The sequence below is a fragment of the Borostomias antarcticus genome, assembly GCF_949987555.1.
Source record: "Borostomias antarcticus genome assembly, chromosome: 32".
Classification (NCBI taxonomy): Eukaryota; Metazoa; Chordata; class Actinopteri; order Stomiiformes; family Stomiidae; genus Borostomias; species Borostomias antarcticus.
The window spans coordinates 4,011,975-4,034,728 of NC_140265.1; positions in this window are offsets into that span (position 1 = coordinate 4,011,975).

Below are 22,754 nucleotides of genomic sequence, written 5' to 3' on the forward strand. Positions count from 1 at the left end.
GGCGTGGCCAAGAGTAAAGACATGTGACATGAGAAAAAGGCGGTAGTTTCTAAGATGGACAAAGGAACAAAAGGATGGTTATTCTGGAGCAGACAGATGGCCTTCTGGAAGCCATTTTGTATGTTAGCACAGCTATGTGAATACTTGGGGGGAGGTGATGAATTACAAGAGAAGTGAGAGGACAAAGGTTTAAGTTGTTTGGATGTAAATTCCTTCACAATCCCCCATTTGTGCCTGAACAGGTACACAAAAATAAAATATAAAATCCAAAAACAAAGTGTAAACAGTCAGCTATGTTATACATGTGGAAAGGAAATAATCTCTCCACCAGGTGGAGCAAAAAAAAAAAAAAAAAAATTCTTTTTCTTTTTTCTTTTTATTATTTTCCTTCCACGTGCAAAATCACGCACCAAAACCCCTTGTTTCAGAAATTTGACAGGAAACAAGGTAAAAAAGATGACATGATTATATACTATTTATAGTCTAAGAGTGGACAACCATTCACCAAAAAACTTGATTTAACAAGGCAAAAAAGATAAATGGTTACCAGTGTAAGAAGGGCAAAAAACCTCTTGGTCAATTTAGAGGAAAAACCCAAACTTATTTATCAACTCATGTTTCAACCATTGTAACTCTTGTAAACAAATATGATATTTTTCAGATTATTTCAAAGTTCATTCACTCTTGTTGTGAATAATCGCATGTGATGTTCTATGGAACATAGCTTCCATGTGTGCGTCTCTGAATGTTTAATGTAGGTTCCAGTGTGTGCGATTAGAGGTGCAGTCATTGCTGTTGAGATTGTCCACGTTGTCATACCACAACCACAAGAAGGAGGTGACCGGCAAGGTCAGTCTCCGATTGCTCATCAGAGGAGAGGAGAGTGTGGCGGTGACTGTCAAGGTCACTCTTGTTCACAGTGTATATCCAACAGTCATTTAGGTGACACTTCTCTTTTGGGCAATAGAATGTCACTGGGGAATGCAAGGCGTCTTCTCTTCTAGATCGCAACTTCAATGTCGCGCTGTTTGAATCAGTTATGTTCAATGTTAGTTGCAGTGTGTGCAGGTGTGTGTGCGTGTGTGGTGCATCTTGTGAGGTCATGGCTGTGGAGTTTCTCCATGTTGCCATCATAACGATCATGAGAAGGAGGTGACCAGCAAGGTCATTTTTCCTCCGATTCCTCGTCAGAGGAGAGGACAGTTGTGGCAGCTCATGGCTTTGGCCTCTGAGCCCTCTGGTTCAGCTGCATCCTTGATCTCCTGGTGTTGGCGATCCCCTGGTGGACCGTCCTCTGCTGCTTGGACCCGTCGGCAATGGCTTGCATGGATCCACGAAGTCCTCTCAGATCGCTGTCTGCGTGGTGAGTAGAACCTGGTACGGCCCGAGCCACCTCGGCGAGTTCCAGCTCCTTCGTCTGTGGTCGCGGACCAGGACCCAATCCCCAGGAGAGATGTGATGCAGGAACCCCTCCTTAGCCTCAGGAATGGCGGTCCTCACTCTGTTGAAGACATCCCTGGCATGGAGAGAGTTCAATAAAATCCATTATTACATGTTCCCATGGCCCACTTGGCCGAGGATGTGCTGACAGTTCCATTTTTTTTTTGACGGGTAGGTTCCTCCCGCAACATCTACTTCTCTTCCATGTTTTCTGGCCTGTTCTCAGGCTGCTTATCTGCTCCTGGTAGTCTCTTGTCTCCCCACTGGGCAGGTCCACATAGAGCGGTCAGCCAGCGAGCTCTTGGCAGGTGAGGAGGGAGTCCCTGTCCTGGTTCAGCAGGGTGAAGGTGCGGTGGGACACCACACAGCCAGGGCGCCAGCAGCACGTACAGGCTCTTGAACTGAACCCGGTCCATCCCTGTACTGCTCCACGTAGGGCCGGCCCGGGTCGTGCTGCTGGAGGCCCACCTCGGCGCTCCCGCTCCCCCAGTACAGGCTGATGAAGTGCTCCGTCTGTGGATCCACAGATGAGAGAGACAAACAGAGACAAAACAGAAGAGCAAAAGGAGAGTCCTCTGGTCTGGTCTCCCTGTTCCCCTCTTTGGTCAGGAACGGTTATTCAAAGTCTGTTGGAGATTCTCAGAAACATGGTTAAGCGCAAGCTCCTGCTTTGGGGAAAAATGTTGTTATTCAGGCAGGAAAACTTAAACAGGGTGTCTGTTCAAGTGTCATTAGAGCCAGTCTGCAGTAGCCTACAGTGACATCAGGGGCAGTGTTAGAATGACTTTAACACGCCCAGTCCCCAGTCATGATCAAGGCAATTGGATTTGGATCTAGAATTTCTCTCGCTATTTTATGAAAATAAAATAAAATAACCACATTCTCGTCTCAACAAAACAACACCCCCTAAGGGTGAAAACAAAATTTCCTGAAGTCAGGATAAAAATAGAGATGGGGCAAAGAAAATGACACTAAAACGAACTGGCTTCATTTACAATTAACTAATCAAAAAATCCATCAAAGCTTCATTTGTATAGCTAAAATTTGTATATCTAAAACCTCCCTCTTCTGCATTTGAGGACAGAGTATTGGGCACCGCTTCGGACAAAATGGTCTCTTCCCTGTTTCATACTTATCTGTCGCTCACAGTGAGTCGGTGACATGGCGTTGGCCTTGCATCTCACGAACCCCAGATCGCCCATCTGTAGGGAAACAGGCCGGTAACCTCCATCTCCACCTCCGGTCCTGTGCCCGTCTCCTGGTTCGGCATTCACCCATCACTCCCGGAACGACAGTTGTCTGTAAAAAAACACTCAGAAAAACCACTCAGGCCCGATGAATGTGCCTCAAACTATAAACATGAGATATTTAAAAAATATGTAATTGGGTTATGAGATGCTGCATTCAGATTAAGACACTGGCAAACCTTATCTATTCCCCCCACTATTATGCACAAACCTTATGTCTTCAGCTACATATGTCTTGTCCTGTTTATTTACCTTAAAAAAAAAGGGTCTATATTGGCTAGTTAAAATCTCCCTTGTGGGTTGTTCAAGGGAACTCCAGCAGGTGGCGCTTGACCCCAAATCTGAGGTTCTTCCTTTTCATTCAGCTTGCGGTAACTGTGACACTGTTCAATCCAGTGACCATATTGACCACAATGAAAACATGCCTCATCTTTCCCACTCTGTCTGTACCTGTGAACATGCTTAGACCTACTGCTACGTTGCCTATTCTCCCTTTGTCGTCGTCCCCGTTTTTTGTTTCAGACCTGCACCTTTATTTTGAATGTCTAATTGTCTCAATTGAGCAGCCTGAAGTCTAGCGGCACCATCCTTGACTTTTTTCAAATTCCGTTGTTCAATGTGATGTCGGAGGCGTTCGGAATACCGGAAATGATCAACAACTTCCCCGAGAGAAGTTGATTCCCAGGTGTGGCATATCATCCTCACTCGGTCAGACAAAGAGGAGAGAGAGTTATTCATTAACTGTTGTTTCAAAATCTTTTTATAATCGGCGTTCGCTTTGTCCATGCCACTGTGTGACGCGAAGACTGATTCCAGTCTTTCCCAAAATTTCTCGAACTGCTCATCGGAATTTTGTTTACAATATGTGATACGGTCCCAATCCATCTTTTTAGGGAAATCGAGTTTTGATTCTGTTCAACAGCGCAGCGTTTTGTGCAGTAAAATCGACATGAGAAAAAGGCAACGTTATATCAAACGGGTCTTTTACTTCGATCCATTTTAACCCAAGTACTTGTCGCATGATCATGGCGATTTCCTCGGCGTGAGGCTCATACATTCGAACTAAACTGTTAAAAAGATTCTCAAACTCGTTCATGTCTTTGGTTGGATCGGGCAAGGTTTTAGCTATATTACGCAGTTCATCAGAGCCCCAGGGTCTATAAACCGTAATCTCTGGAGTCCAGGCCGCATAACCAGCTGCATCATTTATTTGTGAAGGGCGAGGAACAGGGTTTGGGCAGCGTATCAGAGGCGCTTGTATTTGCGGTCCCTCCAGACTATCTCTAGCCATTTGCAGTTGTTCCAAATTAAACTTAGCCTCAGATATAGCTCTAGCCAATTCTTCCTTATACCTCGTAGAAAGGGGCGAAATGAGAGAAGGGGCGTGGCTAATGGCGGGAGCACGAAAAAGGGGTTAGAACAGCCTGGTTGGGTGTGAGCACGGAGCAACGAGTCGAGGGGGACAGATCTAATTTTAAATCAGAGTTATTCTGCTGCAGAAATGGCGGAGAGACAGTCTGCTGAACCTCCTTATCTTTCCTTCCTGATCTAAAAACCCCTCTCGTGCTACTCTCTCCCAAATCTCAAAAGCAGACCAGTCTATAGAATTAACAGGCTTTTCCCTTAACCTAGACATCTTAACCACCTCTAGCTGAGCCCGAATCTCAGATGGGGATGTAAGAAATCGAAAATGCTTTAGCGCATAACGAAATCTCATCAGCAAACGCTCGCAGAATAATGCTTCAGCGCGACAATCTCCTCAGGGTTAGACAAAATGCAAGTTAGCAGTAGACTCCTGTTACATCTAGCCGGTGTTACAGGGACACCTAGTGGTGCTCCCAAAATGTTGCATGTAAGACCCGGATGTTGTATTTGGCAGCGCGGGGAATTCAGTTTAAAAAAGGCTATACTGCGAAAATCCCTAATAAACACGACGCAGCCTAAAACCCCAAAACAGCAATGAAAGGAAACCTTATAGTTAACTCACGGCGGGAAAGAATACAATTTCGAAAGAAACAAAGACACATTAACCCGCTTAGTACTCACCCAGTCAGGAAGTCCTTTGTTCTCTGGCTCAATGGCGGATCACCGGGAGAGTTGTTTTCCTGCGTCTCCTAGACAACCAGCTAGCCTACTGGAATCTAGCAGTTACGAATTTTAACAGTCTAAAAAGTGTACAAAAATACTTACAATACTTTACCTGGATCCATGGCGCGCCTAACAAACAATACAAAGCAAGAGCCGAGGCTCAAACAGTAAACATATAAGACGAACAACCCCGTGCACATACAAGACAGAAGACAGCAGACTAACACGGGAAACGCAAAACAAAGAACGACCAAAGATGACGAACAAAGAACGACCAAAGATGACGAACAACGACTAACATACGACTAGCATGCTCGAACTGCACCAGCCACTTGGTCAAGGCTAGACCGGATGTCTAGATCCTACCAAACACTGTACAGCCACTCTCGAACTGCACCAGCAACTTGGTCAAGGCTAGACCGGATGTCTAGATCCTACCAAACACTGTACAGCCACTTGGTCAAATCTAACTTCTCGTTAGGTTTACCAAACCACCCGGGATCAAAGGGACAAACGCTTCTACCAGAAACGCGGATTGCAAAACTCTCAATCACGCCCTGTAGCTACCTCCGTTGCGCAAAACTCTCACAACGGGCTCTGCGGTTTTAATCTCACCCGCGACCGGCCAAAAGGGAAACACGTTCTGTGCCAACTCTTTGGCGTATTAGACCAAAACTCACACTTTTTCTGAACACTGCTTATACCCTCGTAACGAAACAAGGACGAAGTCGAAAGACAATACGATATAAATATATATTGCTGTTCACAACTCCTTAGATAGTTACTTAACTCATACGTATTAAAATACCCACGCTGGGGTTTCTGTTTTCAACAATCCAGACCAACACAATCTGAACCAAATCAAGGCAAATACAACTCAGAACCATAAGAGGGTTCGTTTAAACGTACCTGTGTGCTTCAAGAATCCAGTGGTAGAACTGAGGAAATAATCTCGGCGTGCGCTCTGGCGCAAGAGAGAAGATTGATTTTTCAAAGCCCACTATAATGGACCGACACGTCTGTCACCAGTTCATCCACTGGAATCCCGAAGCAACACGCAGGCAGTCCTCCCTTTCATCCCCGTTCGCCAACTGTGATGGTATTTTAAACTGATCTAGTCAAAGGATTTACCAAGATACGTTCAAAAGGTTAAGTCTGGTTTATTGTGAAAAACAATACGAGCACAAGGACTTCCTGAAAACGCAACAAGGGTGGTTTCATCAGCGAAGTGCCGTTTATGGGTTTGCTGTGGCTTATATGCAATCAAAACAAAGGTACGGTGCTTCCAGGATGTGATTGGCTACTGCATTGTACATATGAATGGCAGGCGTGGCCAAGAGTAAAGACATGTGACATGAGAAAAAGGCGGTAGTTTCTAAGAGGGACAAAGGAACAAAAGGATGGTTATTCTGGAGCAGACAGATGGCCTTCTGGAAGCCATTTTGTATTTTAGCACAGCTATGTGAATACTTGGGGGGAGGTGATGAATTACAAGAGAAGTGAGAGGACAAAGGTTTAAGGTGTTTGGATGTAAATTCCTTCACAGTACAGACAAATGGTCACTAGGGTTACATCATATCACATTAATCAAGAAAATCAATAATCAAATAAATACATTCAATAAAGTAAACTAAAAACCATTTAATAATATTAATATGGCTCCTACAGAACATGTTCTAAGTGTGTTCTGCTTGACAAATACAACGGTTAAACATAATACATGGACATCAAACCCAAAAGGCCAACAGCCAGTAACTTGGCCTGCAATGAGCTATTATGTAAATTGTCATCATTATCATCCCACCACATGAAAAGAGACATTCATTTGCATCATCAGATCTGCATAACCGGTATTAATTTAATGAACTTAGGTTGAAAGTTGCTCAGGGCAGCACAAACAGTTAAAATATCACTCTGCACTCTGTACAAGAGAAAGAGGTGTTTAAGGATTGTAAATCTTTTCATTATTTCAGTCGCTCTCGCAACTTGTATACATAAAGCAGAAAGCTGACAAGATCTCTGCACTGCATGTCCTGGTAGTTTCCCTCTGCCTGTGAGGAAGGAGGCATGACTAAAGTAGCACCATGTCTACGTAGCTAACTCCTGACTTATGATAGTCTCTCTGAAGTCTCTATTTGGTGAACTGGTTTAATGTGTGCATAGAAACCAGATTTTGAAATTATCACCTTGTCAGAGATTCTCCCTCCCCACATTTTGATATATAAGAAACTGCCCCTTTGTGTGTAATACTTATTAAAGCTTTTAAAGTGTGGTGATGCTTGTAGTTCCTTCAGCTGTGCCCTCGCTCTTAGGTCAAATGGTTCTCTTATGGTAAAACAAATCAAATTGTATAATGAAGCACATGTCCTACACAAAGGTAACACTGCACATTACACCAAGAAACAAACATGTCAAGATACATTAATGCTCACATATGTCTGTTAGTGCCACACCAACTCACTTGATCAGACAGTTGTTAACCTTAATAACGCCTTAGATCTTGCTGTCCTTCCGACATGCTAACTCAACACAGAACGGCCCGTGCGATTGAAGCAAATATAACACACTTTAATAACTATTTACAACAATAACAAAGAGGCAGGTGACTGGGAGGAGGAGGGTGGCACTAGTTCCAGTGTCCGAAAGCCCCTCTGTGATGGCTGGGTGGAGGGAGAGGGTGGCACTAGTTCCAGTGTCCGAAAGCCCATCTGTGATGGCTGGGTGGAGTGAGAGGGTGGCGCGGGGGCATCACCATTGGTATCACTTGTTAGTCAAACTGTAAGATATTAAAGAAGAGATATTAAAATACTTTTGTTACTGTACATTATTTGTTACTGTACAATTTGCATGCACTTGTTACACATACACACACACATGCACACGCACACACACACACACACACACACCCACACACACACACACACACACACGTACTTGCGAGGAAACATGAACCAGATGCATTAAAGCCTCTTGGAAGGGTCCAAAATGGTGGTTGATTTAATGCTCAAAAAGGGCTGTGATGTCCGGATAAGCCTCAGAGAAGCGCCTCTCGGCCTGATGGCGTTCCGTGACATCATGAAAGGGGTCTCGACCAAAAACTGATGTCCTGGTGAGACTGGATTGTCTATTGTAATAATAACAAGAGTAACGAATACTTACTTTTCACAAAATGTTTCCCACGAACTCTGTCCTGGAGACGATTCCCATCAGTTACCTGGCCATGTCCAGCAACTAGCGAACACCACTGGCGTTATCCTCTCTTCAGACGCTGTACCCACAGCGCCCTTTCGCTTGTTTTAGACGGTAATCGGAAAAAAAAAATCATACACCCTCTCCACTTTTAATAACAATAATTCGATCGACTACTGATTTAATCTCGATTAATGTACCTTACCTAGTTAGCTAGCTTCAGATCAATAAGGACTTTTAAATGACCCCGCTTCCTGTGATGCTGGACTGGACCACGTGACTAACAGACCACGTGACTTCATTTTCCCTACCTGACACCTTGGAACGACAGAATGAAATAAGGAATCAGCTGTTCGTCTTTCTATTTCACGGCCCGAAACAAAATATGAAGAGAATTAATTGACCAACAGTGAAAAGACGGCCGTTTTAAGTACTTGCTGGGATGTAGGTTTTCATTTCTCCTTTTGGAATGAAACAACAGAATTATGGGCCAAAAAAACTTTTTTCGTTTTTTCATTCTAAAGAAAAAACGAATTGCCACATTGCACCCTGACCGTGGTTATACATGCCTGCACATATTACCGTGTCCGATTGCACATATTTGACAGAGATATCGATGGAAACCACTTTTGCCCCATATAAGTAAAATAATGGTCTCATAAGCATTTTTCGATTGTAAAATTGTGTTCACTTGTTTTAGTTTGCAAGCATATGCAATTTTCTTAGCATATCTACTGGCTACATGATAGCATAGCTTTCAAGTTTCGTGCGAGCAAGTCATGCCTGCAAGCCAGGGAGAAATGACAGGAAACCGTGGCGGGACAAAAGTCGCATCCCGTAGAGCAGGGGTCTCAAACTCGTGGCCCGCCACACCACTCCATCCGGCACGCGACATGATGTCAGAAATATAATGTAATCCGGCCCGCAAAATAATTTCTTGTAAACGGCGCCGGCAGGCAGGCCTCCAATGCGAAATTCAAGTCGCTCAAACGTGGGGCGAAATTCTGTCATTGTGCGCAGCGCGCGAGGTGAACGATGCAGTCACAGGTGCAATCAATCCGCACGCGACTATGAACGGAATGCAGCTCGTCACTGAGAGGCTGTTTTCATGGTTAACTAACGTTAGGAACACAGACGGTTTCAAGAAAGATGGACCTTGCAGTAGTTCAATGGAAATGCTACCTGCCTGATATGCAAGAACAAAGTGGCCGTTCTGAAGGACTATAATGAGCTATTCATTAGGCTAGTAAACATGGAGAGTGTCGGGAGACGAGAGGAAAAAACGAGCCACACAGCTGAGAGGGCTGACCCTAACCCTAACCACACAGCTGAGAGGGCTGACCCTAACCCTAACCCTAACCACACAGCTGAGAGGGCTGACCCTAACCCTAACCACACAGCTGAGAGGGCTGACCCTAACCCTAACCACACAGCTGAGAGGGCTGACCCTAACCCTAACCACACAGCTGAGAGGGCTGACCCTAACCCTAACCCTAACCACACAGCTGAGAGGTCTACGTCTCAGTCTTTCAAGATAAGTGTCTAGCCAGAAATGGAGTAGTAGCCTACACATGTATTCAAGTGTCTGGTAGGAATGGAAACAAACTTGAACTTCAATATAGATGGGTTCGCCGCCTACGTCACAGCAGAGTGCGCTAGGCCTCTAGGTAAAAAGGCAAACGAACTCGCCACAGTAGCCAGGAGCTCCGGTTCATGTAGCTAATTATGCCTCAAAGCTGCTGTGCTGTGAACTGTACAAACAGAAAAGGACAAGATGATGGCCTCAGATTCTTCAGCGTCCCCTCGAGATGTCACCCTTTTTAGAGGAACCGTCGAAAGCTGTGGCTTCAGCACTGTTGAAACTTTAGTAGTCTATAGGCCTACAATTAGGCCTAGTCATTTTCCTCGGCTTATTAGCCTAGGCTACATTTAATTTGGCTTTATGTCACAGTTGCTGTGCAAATGCGTGATTGGTTGAATATGTAGCTTATAAATTGAATATTTGGGTTGTTGGAATATTGTTTATTGAACATTTGTAATGTTCTTTTCGTCCATAGGCCCTAGCGCATAGGCCCGAGCGCGTTCTAGAGGCGCACGCTTTTTTGAACCATTTAGGCCTACGCTTTATTGTAGTGGCCCACACATGATCCTAATTTGAATAGACCTATATAATTTGTGTTTAATGGTCGTGCTGAAGCAGTGACATGATATGACCCCTCCGATTTGTTTGGAAAAGGAAATAGAAAGCAGAAACGTTGGATTACGGACACCTGACACCTAACTGTGCATCTGTTTATCTTTACAAGCATTTAACACATCATTAATAACTCAATAACTAATACAGGGGTTCTCGACCTGTTGTAACTTAAAGGGCAATGCTCGTTTTTGACAACCTGGACCTTATTTACGACATATTATAACAAGTTTGACTCACCGAGATCACTTTGGTGTAGTTCGGAGGCCTGTAGGAGAAATTTAAAATCCAGCGCGAGCCAGTATATCCATGTAATGACGGTGATCGGGGCACCGAGAATGCAGTTTCTCAAAATCTATTTTCGGCCGCTAAACGGTTGTTTTCATCAATCAGATTGGATGAATCGACAGTTGAGATTCCTCAACGCGAGGCATTGTTTCGGTTTTCAAATACGGGGTCTTTAGCCTCTGTAATATGATCTTTACACGCCTTTCCCCACTTGCTCCAGCACGCATGCGCACAGGCCAGCGCGCAGACTGGCTATTCTCCGGCTCACATTCTCTGCGCTACGATCGGATTGTTGCTGACGAATGACGACGACAATATTCTCGGCACCAACAACGATCGTAGCGCAGATCACTTTTGATTGTTTAAAAAATTCTGAGAACCACATTCCAAAATACATGAGAAAAAAAATGGTGTAGCTATGTTACCAAACAGATTTCTTTATGAAAACAGAAATTTAAAAATGTATCAGCCCTCAAGATCCTCCAAGAGGTACTGAACAATTTCCTCCAGCCTGCTAAAGAGGACAGCTGACAGCTCATCTGGCTGGCTGAATATGGACTCATCCATCTCTACCATTTTCTCCAGAAGTTTCATCAGCTGGACCTGAAAGCAGGGACACACATTGACACATGTTATTACCCCATACAAAGATCCAGAGCGTGATGTTAACAAAAGCAAAATTGACAAAGAAAATGGAAGTGTGTACCTGGAGGACCTCCAGGAACCTTTTAGCCCGCGGCTGCCACCCAGTGGGGGGTTTAAAAACGTGGTCCAGGACCTGGAAGAGGTGGTCAAGGAATCCTTGCTCCTCCTTTTTGGGGAAAGAACACATTAACTAAGTCAGACTTAATGAAGTTTGAAATACCTTCCATCAACACGCTAATTACAGCTTACTCTCTGTGCCGGTGGGGGGACACTGTTCCTCATCTTTCCCATGAGGATGTACTCATAAACAATGTCCAGGAAGTTGGCGTGGTACACCTAAATAACAAAAGACAAAACAACGCAGAAATGTGCTGCTTAGTGGAAAATCAGACAATATCAGAGCAGAAGGTCCCATATACAGTAGACAGAAACTTACTTGGACAGAGGCCAACTCCCTCTCTATACCAGCCTTGTGGCCTGGGGCTTCGATGTAGCTCACCAGGCGGTCAAATGCAGCACCGATGAACCTGGCATCCTGACCAATCAGAGAACGAGATAATCATTGAGTTGATTTGTGAATTGGCATGTATTCACATTCCCTGTGGCTCTCAGCCTGAGATGCCTGGTTAGGTCTACTGACCGCCTGGTTGAGGGTGACCAGCCCACACAGGACCATCTTCCCTGCCACAGTCAGGTAGTTTTTGCTGGTGTCCTGAGTCAGGAGGGACTGCAGAAAAACAACGTGAGCTCAAATCGCACATCTAGACTCATGTACATGGACAGAATACAAAGGAAGAGTCGCGCTTGTACATAATGTGAACTCACGTCGTATGCCTTGCGAAGGGCGGCCATTTTGGCACTTAACCCCTGGATGAATCCTTTTTTCTGCAGATGTAGCCTGAGCAGAAGAGCAAACATGTCAGCGCTGTCCTGGCTATGGCTGGATATTCCTCACTGGCTCCTTAGAAGAAAACCTTTACAGTATATGTATCAAACGACATAATAAAGTGTCAGACTGCCAGTCTAACAGGACTAACATGAGGCGGGAAGCATCCCTGTCCCCCTCCTCATCCTTCTTCTGCCTCTTCCTCCGCTTCTTCTTCTCCTTCTCGGTGGACGGAGCATCCTGTGACTCCCCGTCGGCGCTCCCGGGGCTAGGGGCGCAGCCGGGGCCGTCGGCACGTTCCTGGGAATATTCGTGGAACGTCCGAGCAGCTGTCCAGTGGGAAGGGTGGACCCGGCTGCTAGGATCCACGTAGAACCCGGAGAACTCCACCGTCACGTCTCGCTGCTGTTTTAGAACGCAAAAGCACCCGGTCAGTAACTGATTCATGTAGGGGTGAGTCAACAAACAACACCTGGTTAGTGCTGAAGGTTTAACGACCACTCACGCCAAAGCCATCAAACAGGGTGAGGCAGGTGTTCTGCTTGTAGCTGTAGGAGATATACTCCTCTAGAGCGCCTCCCACTAGCTAAAGAAATATAAGCAGACCGAACAAGGATGATAGGTATTTTCATCTCTCACGTTTGTTAAAAATGTTTTTTTAAATATATATTAAAAATAAATGAAGAAACGTACCTTAACTCCCATGACATGGTTTGTGGCGGAGTGAAGGATAGGTGCACCCTTCAGCATCAAGAGAGGTAACCATAAAGTTACAATTTTTAGGTTCAGGTCAGACACACACTCTTTAGCAAAGGAAAATAAATGAGTATTTGTTACTGGGGCACACTATAAAGTCAATAAGAAACCAACACGTTACCTGCAGGTTGACTCTAGTCTCTAGATCGCTCCGCCACAGTTGGGTCATACGTCCACTGGTCAGCCACACGTATTGAGTCGTGACTGAGAATTGCTACACAACCCAAACATTAGCAGTCAGGCGTCTGATGGTCATAATTCTGCATTCTTATTAAAAACTTTTTTTTTTAAATTAGTGTGTGTGTGTGTGGGGGGGGGTTCTACTGTAAATCCTCAAGATTTCTTTAACCTCACTTCTTTTTTTTTTTTTTCAATGGAAGGATTTCTAACATTCAGGATACTGATGGTGCACAGATCATTTCAGCCCTTTGAGATTCTAAATCAAATTAATAAAATGGACTGTTCTATAGTGGCGCGCACGGTCGCAGCAGCTCATGGCTCTCTCTTTTTAATTTTGTTGGCACAATGACAATAAAGGCATTCTATTCCAATAATAATAATGATAACAATTATTATTGCTATTATTATTAATATTAACCATAATAATTATTATTATTGTTGTTATTATTGCTACTATAATTATTATGTAGGAATGACATTACAGAATTTCACACTGACCTCAGAATCAGTGCAGAAGGAGAACTCAGACTTCAACCGGTTACAGTATGACTGTGGGGTTCCCAGCCTTGACTCTGGAGGGGCCTGCACACAACCAGCACATACACATCCCCACACCTTACAACTATTGTTCCTCTCACACAGCAGTGCACTTGATTTCATATTTCAACTTGAACAATTTGCAAAAGCAATTACGCAGTAATAGGAACACATTGAAGTATTTACGATAAACCATGTCATGTCAATCAAAGAGATTTGAGTTAATGCTTGACATATAATAGAGGATGTAACATTGACCTGGGATGGGACAACCGGACCACAGCAGGTGTTGTTAGCGAGGTGCCGGCCGCTCTCCTGACTGACCTCCTTAAAAGAAACAACAACAAAACAAAAACCCTGAGCTTTAGAGAGTTTTCAGTTCATTGATAAATGTAGCCACTATGCTCATGGGTCTTTCTGGGCTCTCACTCTGTAGATGGTGACCGGGCCACAACGCATTGGACTGTACTTCCACGGTAGAAGCAGGCGCTGGCCAGTCTCGCCGCCAACATCCTGCCAAAAGACACACAGTACAGAGACTGTCCAAATGATGCCTTTATAAGGTCTACATTTATTTGATGATTTGATGGGAGACAATGAGAAGTGAAACTTTACTTGGGATGGTTCAGCTGTTGGGGCGTCAGGAGCGATGGGGAGATCATCTGGACACTGATGATTCAGGTCTTGAGAACAGACAATTAGCTGGTTACTCAACCAACCAGAAACCAACCAACTACTGCAGTTGGAGTTCACATGAAAATCAATGCCTGCGTTCCGAATTGCGTTCTTCCATACTATATAGTATGCCAGAAACTGATGTAGTATGTCTTAATACTGTACATAGTATGCCACATGCAGTATGGCAAAAATACCAGGATGTCCTACTACATCCGGTCGTATTTTGCAGTATGCAAGCCAGCACACTTTTCTGGCTATTTTGACCCACAATCCTGTGTTCAGCAGAAATGGTCACATGTGCTGTCATTGTCACAAGTTACACTGGAGGCGTTTTGATACAGTAAATCCCAGCCGTGGACGAATGTCGCTTCATGGACAGCGACAGATGCGGTCAAATTTGAAAGTGCAATGTTATGACAAGGTCGTATGTCCCAATTGGATGCATACTGTGTGCAAAGTACGTACTTTCTAGGGGCAGCTGTAGTACGTACTAATAGTAAAAAGTAGAAGTATGCGATTCGGAACGCAGCGTATCGGTTCAGATTCTGGTTTGCTCTTTTCAGTGTCAAGCTATTTTTCCATTGGCTGATGATCCGTAGCAGGTTTTGACCTTTCGGTAGGGGTAGTGGCTAGTTCCCATAAACACAGCGACTGGTCAAACCCTAGTCTGACTCAACGGATGTAGGTTTTGGCAATTAACCTTGTCACTGTCATTGTCACACTGCCCAATCAGTGGCGAGACTGGCGACGCAAATTAATCTGATTCGGGCCGAGAGATTAACCCTGACTTTAACCCTACAGTAACCTTAACCCTGAACGGCCTTGGCGTTTATGGGAACTAGCCTTTACCCTTTTGGCAGTTGGCTAAAGGCCTTGACCACACCCCAAATATATAAGCCCCTCCTGTTATTGGTTTCATGAGTATTATGGGAAAAAAAGATTGTTTCACTATTGGCTGATCAGGCTGATCCAGTTCATTGAGCCGTTCCACAATCAGCGGTGAGTTCAATCTGAAAACCATTTGCTCCGTTTTGCTACGGTTTCCAGGTTGAACAAAACATTTTCTCTGTGTTACCCAATCAGCAAAATGTTCCAACGCACCACCGTTTCCGTTTCAATAAACGCTTCGCTACGTTTTGTCTGGGCTGAACTCGCCCTAGATCAGCCACATGAAGCCCTACCCCCCACATAGGCCTACCCTATGATTGGTCGATTTTTATGTCAGGATGGTAGAAGTGTTTCTATTGGCTGACAGCATCAGCGATCATGTTTGGCAACTAGCTACCATGGCAACAGCCAAGGTAAATTGATAGGTCTTATATATTTGACCACAACAATAAACCAAGAGAGGTCTACAGTACCAACTTCTACTGAATGAATTACCGCAAAACTTCAATTAAAAGCCGAGTCCCAAATAGACACCTGTCCCTTTTATTCGCCAGGTCTGGCTACACGTTTTGATAAAGGCCGGCCTCAATTAGAAGCCGGGTCTACATTAGACCTTATTGTTTATCTGGTTGCGACGCTGCAAATCTTTTTATTTAATTGTATGTGTATGTAACGTTAGTAAAACATTTGCCCACCATGGCAACACAGAGAAAAAAGTATGGGCCAGACTGCGTAGGTGAGGGAAGGAACCAGGCCAGCGATGAGCTAGAGATTGAAATGTGCAAGTGGATCCATCGCATGCGGGCACAAAATCTCGGTCTACCACAGGATGATCAGGATTCAGGCTAAAGAAATCTACCGGTAGCTGGTTTGTTAAAATATTTTTCAGACGAAGTAGTCTAGTACAAATAAACAGGCTTGAAATAACTTTTTTTCGTATTTCATCGTTTCTAGGCCGGTATTTGCTCGGCCTTCCTCTACTCCTCTGTCTCCTGCATGAGGTTGTTCTCTTGTAGATCCGCTGTCTTGACGCCAGATCAAATGAATGATTCATGTTATTCGATAGATAATATTTACACGGGTAGACTAATATTCATACTGGTTTAAATAACCAGTTTGAGAGTATTTCCCATCTTTGCTGAGTTTTGTGGGAAAGGTATTAAAGGCCTGTTCCATATGACGCTGTCCCAAATATAGGCCGGTTGAGTTCAGCGATTGAAGGAAATAAAAGCCCGGGCTATTAATTGAAGTTTTACAGTAGTACATATTCAGAGCAAACTCTAATGCATAGGGTTATGCATTATTTGATTGGCCATATGAGCTGCATAGTTACCTTGGACAAAACATATTAGCATATGAAGGCTAGTTTGCTGCTCACCTTCCTCAGATGAGGATGAGGATCCCCAGAACCTCTTGTAAATGTAGACGCCCCCAGCTGCTGTCAACACCGCGCCGGTCGTCCACACCAACGGGTGCACTGTGTTGCGCCCACACTTGAGTAGCAAATTGCTGAACATAATCTCACTATAATAACTAAACTGCAATAACTGTGTCTTTCTCCAAAGCTATTCACATGCGCAATGACCAAATTAATCTGAATGTTTAGTTAAACAAAAACATGTTCATGGGTGTCATAATTGAACCCAATTCCAAATTCCAACTCCAAATTCTAAATTCCATGGCTTCCCCCTTTATGATGTCACAATCTATGGAGAGGCCTCTTGGACCCGTTGTACATACCACGTGTATGTATGTACATACCACGTGTATGTATGTATGTATGTATGTATGTATGTATGTATGTATGTATGTATGTATGTATGTATGTGTGTATGTATGTATGTATGTGTGTATGTATGTATGTATGTATGTATGTATGTATGTATGTATGTATGTGTGTGTGTGTGTGTGTGTGTATATATATATATATATATACAGTATATATATGAGTATTATTATACGTATGTATACAGACTGTATACAGTATGTATGTATGTATGTATGTATGTATGTATGTATGTATGTATGTATGTATGTATGTATGTAGCATTTGTGTGTACGTACTGTATGTATTATGTAATATCTAGGCACTGTTTACAGTATATAGATATTTTGTTCATTTCTTGTAATTTCTCTTGTAATTTTTCTTTGTAATTGTATTTGATCTATTATGTATACTATCTATCTATGTATGTACCTTTCCCACTGCTACTGTAACTTTTCCACTGCTGAAACCCCATATTTCCCCCACAGGGATTATTAAAGTATATCTTGTCTTATTGTACTACAGTTGTTAAAGTCCTTGTTGTTGTAATGCAATTGTTTTTGTACTACAATGTTTACTAATAATAAATAAATAAATAAATAAATAAATACATCTACATATAAGGTCTACACAAGGACCTAGCCAAGGTAGAATGTCTTTATAAAACAAGGACCAGATGATAATCAGAATGATACTACTACTGAAGGATAAACATCACTGACTACAACTCAACATCCACCCAGACAACCCAAGAACCAGACAGTAGCTAGTGCTTTATAACCAAACTCTTTTAATATTACCGTAAAATCAGTTCAACTATCTACTTGTACATGGCTAACATGAATATCTGTACAAAAATGCAGTCAAAATAGTATTAATTAATATATACAGATATGTACCCTTTGTGTAGGCAGGTATGTCATACATGTAGAATGACAGGATGATGGTCTCATACAGGTTTTACATGTCATTAAAGATACTATTCCTCAAACACAACAGCAGGATGAAAAAAAAACATATTAACAAAAAATAAAGAAGAAAATACAAATATTTGGACCTTAAAATCATAACAGCCAGCCTGTGAGGTGGTTCTAGCTGGGTTAGGGACAGGATCGGGATCTAGCTGGGTTAAAGTTAGGGTCAGGGTTAGAGTCAGGGTTAGGTTCTAGTTGGGTTAGAGTTAGGGTGAGGGTCAGATTAGAGGAGCACCTTCTAATCGTAGGTATCCATGGAATATCAAATGGTTTAGATGACGTCTTCGACATCTTCAGTAGCCTAGCTTAGTCTGACATAGTGTAGGGTTAGGGTCAGCTGTCCATGGAGTTTAGATGACCATCTACTCCTACCTTTACTTAGTCTGACATAGTGTGTAACTATGGAAGGGGGCAGTAGTTCACTGCTTTAGCATCTGTGTGTGGTGGAGAGGGATATTCCACTGGTTTAGACAAATGTTCCCCTCTTTGGTCTGGTCCAGTCGGACTGGACTATCAGTGTGTTCAGGGCCAGTGTGCTGCCCCGGAAGCGTAGGTCAGTGTTGGTGCCATGTGTGGGACTGGGTTTGGAGGGTCAGTAGTGTGGAGGAGGGCCGACAGGCTGGTTCAGACGGTTTCTGGGAGGGCAATCAGAACTGGGATGGTTGTCTGGATAAAGACAAGATAGACCACACTACACACACGAAACACAATACACACACACAAAACACAATGAACACACTACACACTTGAAAGAAAAACAGAATGGTGTATGTGTGTGTTCGTGTGTGTGTGTCATCCACATCGACCTCCCCGTTACTACAGTAACTGTAATAGTACAGTGGTAGATTTGTGTAACTTTCCCAGGAACATCATCCATTTTGTCTTTTTCTTTTATGAGTTTTTATGAATGTTTCTGTATTTCTTCACAGCAGAGTGAAGACTGAATGGTACTTCTTTGCTGTCATTATCTTGTGACGTTATTACCACTGTAGCCATTGTTTTTATTATGCGGTATTACAGTATATCTGTGTTGTTATTGTGTCGCTGCTACGAGGTTGAGGACCCTGTACAAAGGATGTAACAATAAAGGCATGTGAATCTGAATGTGAAATCCCACTGTTCTCTCAACAACAACAACAACAACAACAACAACACGTCTATAGAAAACCAGGACAACACAAGAACGTCTATAGAAATGGTACTATGCAGTCACAGACCAACTCCACTGGTCTTCTCCCTTTAATCATACATATAGAATAAAAAATATATATGTATATATATATTTTCTTCTTTTTTCCCCTTCTTTTTTTTACATATATTCTCCTTTTTTCTTAATACAGAGATTTAGGAACAAGACACAACAATTCACATTGAGGAAAAACCACAGATATATCAATATCGTTGTACATAATGCTTTATATTGAAGGTGCATGGTTTTAAACATGAAGACTTGCTGTCAAGAAGCACTGTTTTCTTCTGTGAGGAACGCCGAGAGTGAAGAGGGCGATGTGGGTGGGTGCGGTGATTGGTCAGAGACAGGGTGGGCGGGTGCTGTGATTGATCAGAGCCAGGGTAGGCGGGTGCTGTGATTGGTCAGAGTCAGGGTGGGCGAGTGCTGTGATTGATCAGAGCCAGGGTAGGCGGGTGCTGGGATTGGTCAGAGTCAGGGTGGGAGGGTGCTGCGGTGCAGAAGTCATACCCCAGTGATACGAGGGAGGACCTAACACGTGTCCATCAAAAGCACCAGCCAATCAGAGGCAGAGCTGAGAGGCAGGTGAGGCACAGCGCTGCCTCTCATTGGTGACTGGTTGACCTGGCAACAAGGTTCAGGGTACACTTCAGGATGGCATGGATGGAGACTGAAAAGAAAAGGACTGTGTGTATATGTGTGTGTGTGTATGTGTGTGTGTGTGTGTGGTGTTGCTAACAGAAAAAATGATGTGATGTGAAAGCACATGAACAGGTGTGGTTGGATGGTGTCACCCCCCTGCCTGTGTGCGTGTTGTTTTGCATGTGTGTGTTTGTGTGTGTGTGGGGGGGGTCATGATGTCATATTCTCACATTCTCTCCTCCAAAGCACTTTGCCAGGAAGCGTGTGGTGCTGGGGAGTGGGGGCTGAGTTCAGTGTGACACCGGCAGGTCTGGCGGGGCGCTGGGGACAGAGTTCAGTGTGACACCGGCAGGTCTGGGCGTCGGGTCTGGATGATTTGGGGTTTGGGGCAATTCTTTGGTTCCTCCTCACACATGCACCACTACACTGGGGCTGCGTTCCGAATCGCATACTTCTACTTCTTACTACCAGTACCTACTACAGCTGCCCTTAGAAAGTACGTACTTTGCAAGCAGTAGGCATCCAATTGGGACATACTACCTTGTCATAACATTGTGCCTTGAAATTTGCCCCCATCCATCGCTGTCCATAACGCGACATTCGTCTACAGCTGTCACGACTCGCACGTGTGACGCACATTTCCGCTGCGCACAGGATTGTGGGTCAGAATAGCCAGAAAAGCCTGCTGGCTTGCATACTGCAAAATACCACCGGATGTAGTAGGACATCCTGGTATTTTTGCCATACTGCATGTGGCATACTATGTATTGGGACATACTACATCCTGTTTTGGCATACTATATAGTAGGGTAGTATGCGATTCGGAATGCAGCCTGGGGGTAGAGTCTGTCCCTGCGTGTAGCTCATACTTCTCACCTGGAGGAGGGAGAGGGAGGGAGGGAGGGAGGGAGAAAGAGGGAGGGAGAGAGGCATGGAGAGAAAGAGGGAGGGAGAGAGAGATGAGTGGGTGAGGGGAGAGAGATGGAGAGAGAGGGAGGGAGAGAAAGAGGGTGGGAAGGAGAGAGGTGGAGAGAGAGAGGGAGAGTGGGAAGGAGAGAGAGACTAGTCGCAGGGCCTGAATATATATCTCAGAAAGAGTACACATTTCTCACCGCAAAGTCTTTCAAATGTCTCACTTTCTAGTTAGCAACCACATATGTTTCACACTGTCATGTAATACAAAGCTGCACTAAGCAAGGTTTGCCGGCCCTGTTAGAATGACAGGAACTGGGTGGCTCAAATCAGCAATGACTACTATGACCACTAGAGGGCGTTCTCCCTCTAGGAGTGACTGACTAAAGTCTCAGCTGTCATTCTGTGAGGTAAACTCTGCAGAGATGATGATGATGATTTTCTGATCATAATAGCTGTGTGCTCTAGAGGTTAAGGTAAGGGTGTGATTAGGGGCAGAGTAGACACAGTCAATCTAATCTCTCTGGTTAGAGACCCCTAACGAGGTCATTTGATTAATTTATATAAGATTCACAACACAGCTTCATAAATTGAGAATCATTCCAATTTGGGGCATAAATGTTAGCCAATATTACAGATACTGTTATGGTTTGTCCGCCCCGGCTCACCCCCTGCTCCCAGTCTGGACCCTCGTCCCTGCCCCGGACTGTTCGCCCCGGACCCGTGGTCCACTCTGCTCGCTCCCGGTCCAGACCCTCGCCCCTGCCCCCTGGGTCGTTCTGCTCACCCCCTGCTCCCAGTCCAGACCCTCGCCCCTGCCCCGGACCCCTGGTTCGCCCTGCTCACCACCTGCTCCCAGTCCAGACCCTCGCCCCTGCCCCGGGCCCCTGGGTCGCCCTGCTCACCACCTGCTCCCGGTCCAGACCCTCGCCCCTGCCCCGGACCCCTGGTTCGCCCTGCTCACCACCTGCTCCCAGTCCAGACCCTCGCCCCTGCCCCGGGCCCCTGGGTCGCCCTGCTCATCCCCTGCTCCCAGTCCAGACCCTCGCCCCTGCCCCGGGCCCCTGGGTCGCCCTGCTCACCACCTGTTCTCAGCCTGGATTCCTCACCCTGAGCCCCTGGACCCTCCTGGACCCTGAGCACCTCCCCTCCTAGTGACTGCCCCTGCACTACCCCCAGAGACTATTGTACACTTTGGTCACATTGTCCACATTGTCACTTGGTTTTGTTCTGCCTCCTTGTGTGTTTGGTCTTGTGTTCGTTGTCTTGTCTTCTATGTTGGTTTGTGTCCTCCCAGCCCCAGCTCTAGACACCTGTCCCCTCACTAGACACCTGTCCCTCACTAGTCTCACGTCACTCCAGTCCCTCCTCTCCTGGCCCTCTAGTTCCCCCCTCTAGTTTTCTGCCCAGTCCCATTCCCTGTCCCAGCCTTGTTCCCTGTTCCGTTCCCTTGTGTCCTTGTTCCTGTGTCCTTGTGTTGGTGTCTTGTTTGAATCCCTCCATGTCCTTGTCTGGGTGATTGTCTGCACCTGTGTCTCGTTATGTCTTGTTGCACACCTGTACGTTGTTCCTTGATTGTTCTCCCTGTGTATATATGCCCTCCTGTTTCCTTTGTTCTCTGTCGGTTCATTGTTAATGTTAGTTCGTGTTTCCCCCCGGTGTTTATTTTGGATATTAAAACCTATATTTTGAACCTGCGCTGCTTGCCTGCTGTCTGCTTTTGGGTCCTACCTCCACCAGCCTCAAACCCTAACAGATACATTGCACAGGGTGCCTGTGACCACAACAGATCTCCCTCGGTGGTCTGTAGAAACACTTTGCATAATGAAAGGAGTATTCTTATTAATAAGAATAGCAGCCCCCCTAGATTTGTACTGGTAATCAGAATGATATACCTGTCCCACCCAGCCATTACGCAATCTACCATGATCGGAGGACCTAAGCCAGGTTTCTTGGAGAAAGGCTATGTTGACATCTGTTGTTCTTAAATGGGATAGAACCCTCTTACGTTTGACAAAGTGATTAATACCTTTGGTGTTCCAGCTAATACAGTTTACTACAATATTGTGACAATTAGGCCTACCTCTGATTGGCAATAAATTAGCCATGATCATCAAAGATAGATATAAGATCGACCGCTGCTACAACATTGAGAGAATATAGCCAACAACTCCACCCATGTACTGATACAAAATATGCAGAAAAACATGCACACGTAAAACATAGCCTACATACAGAATACCCTCCCCCCAACTC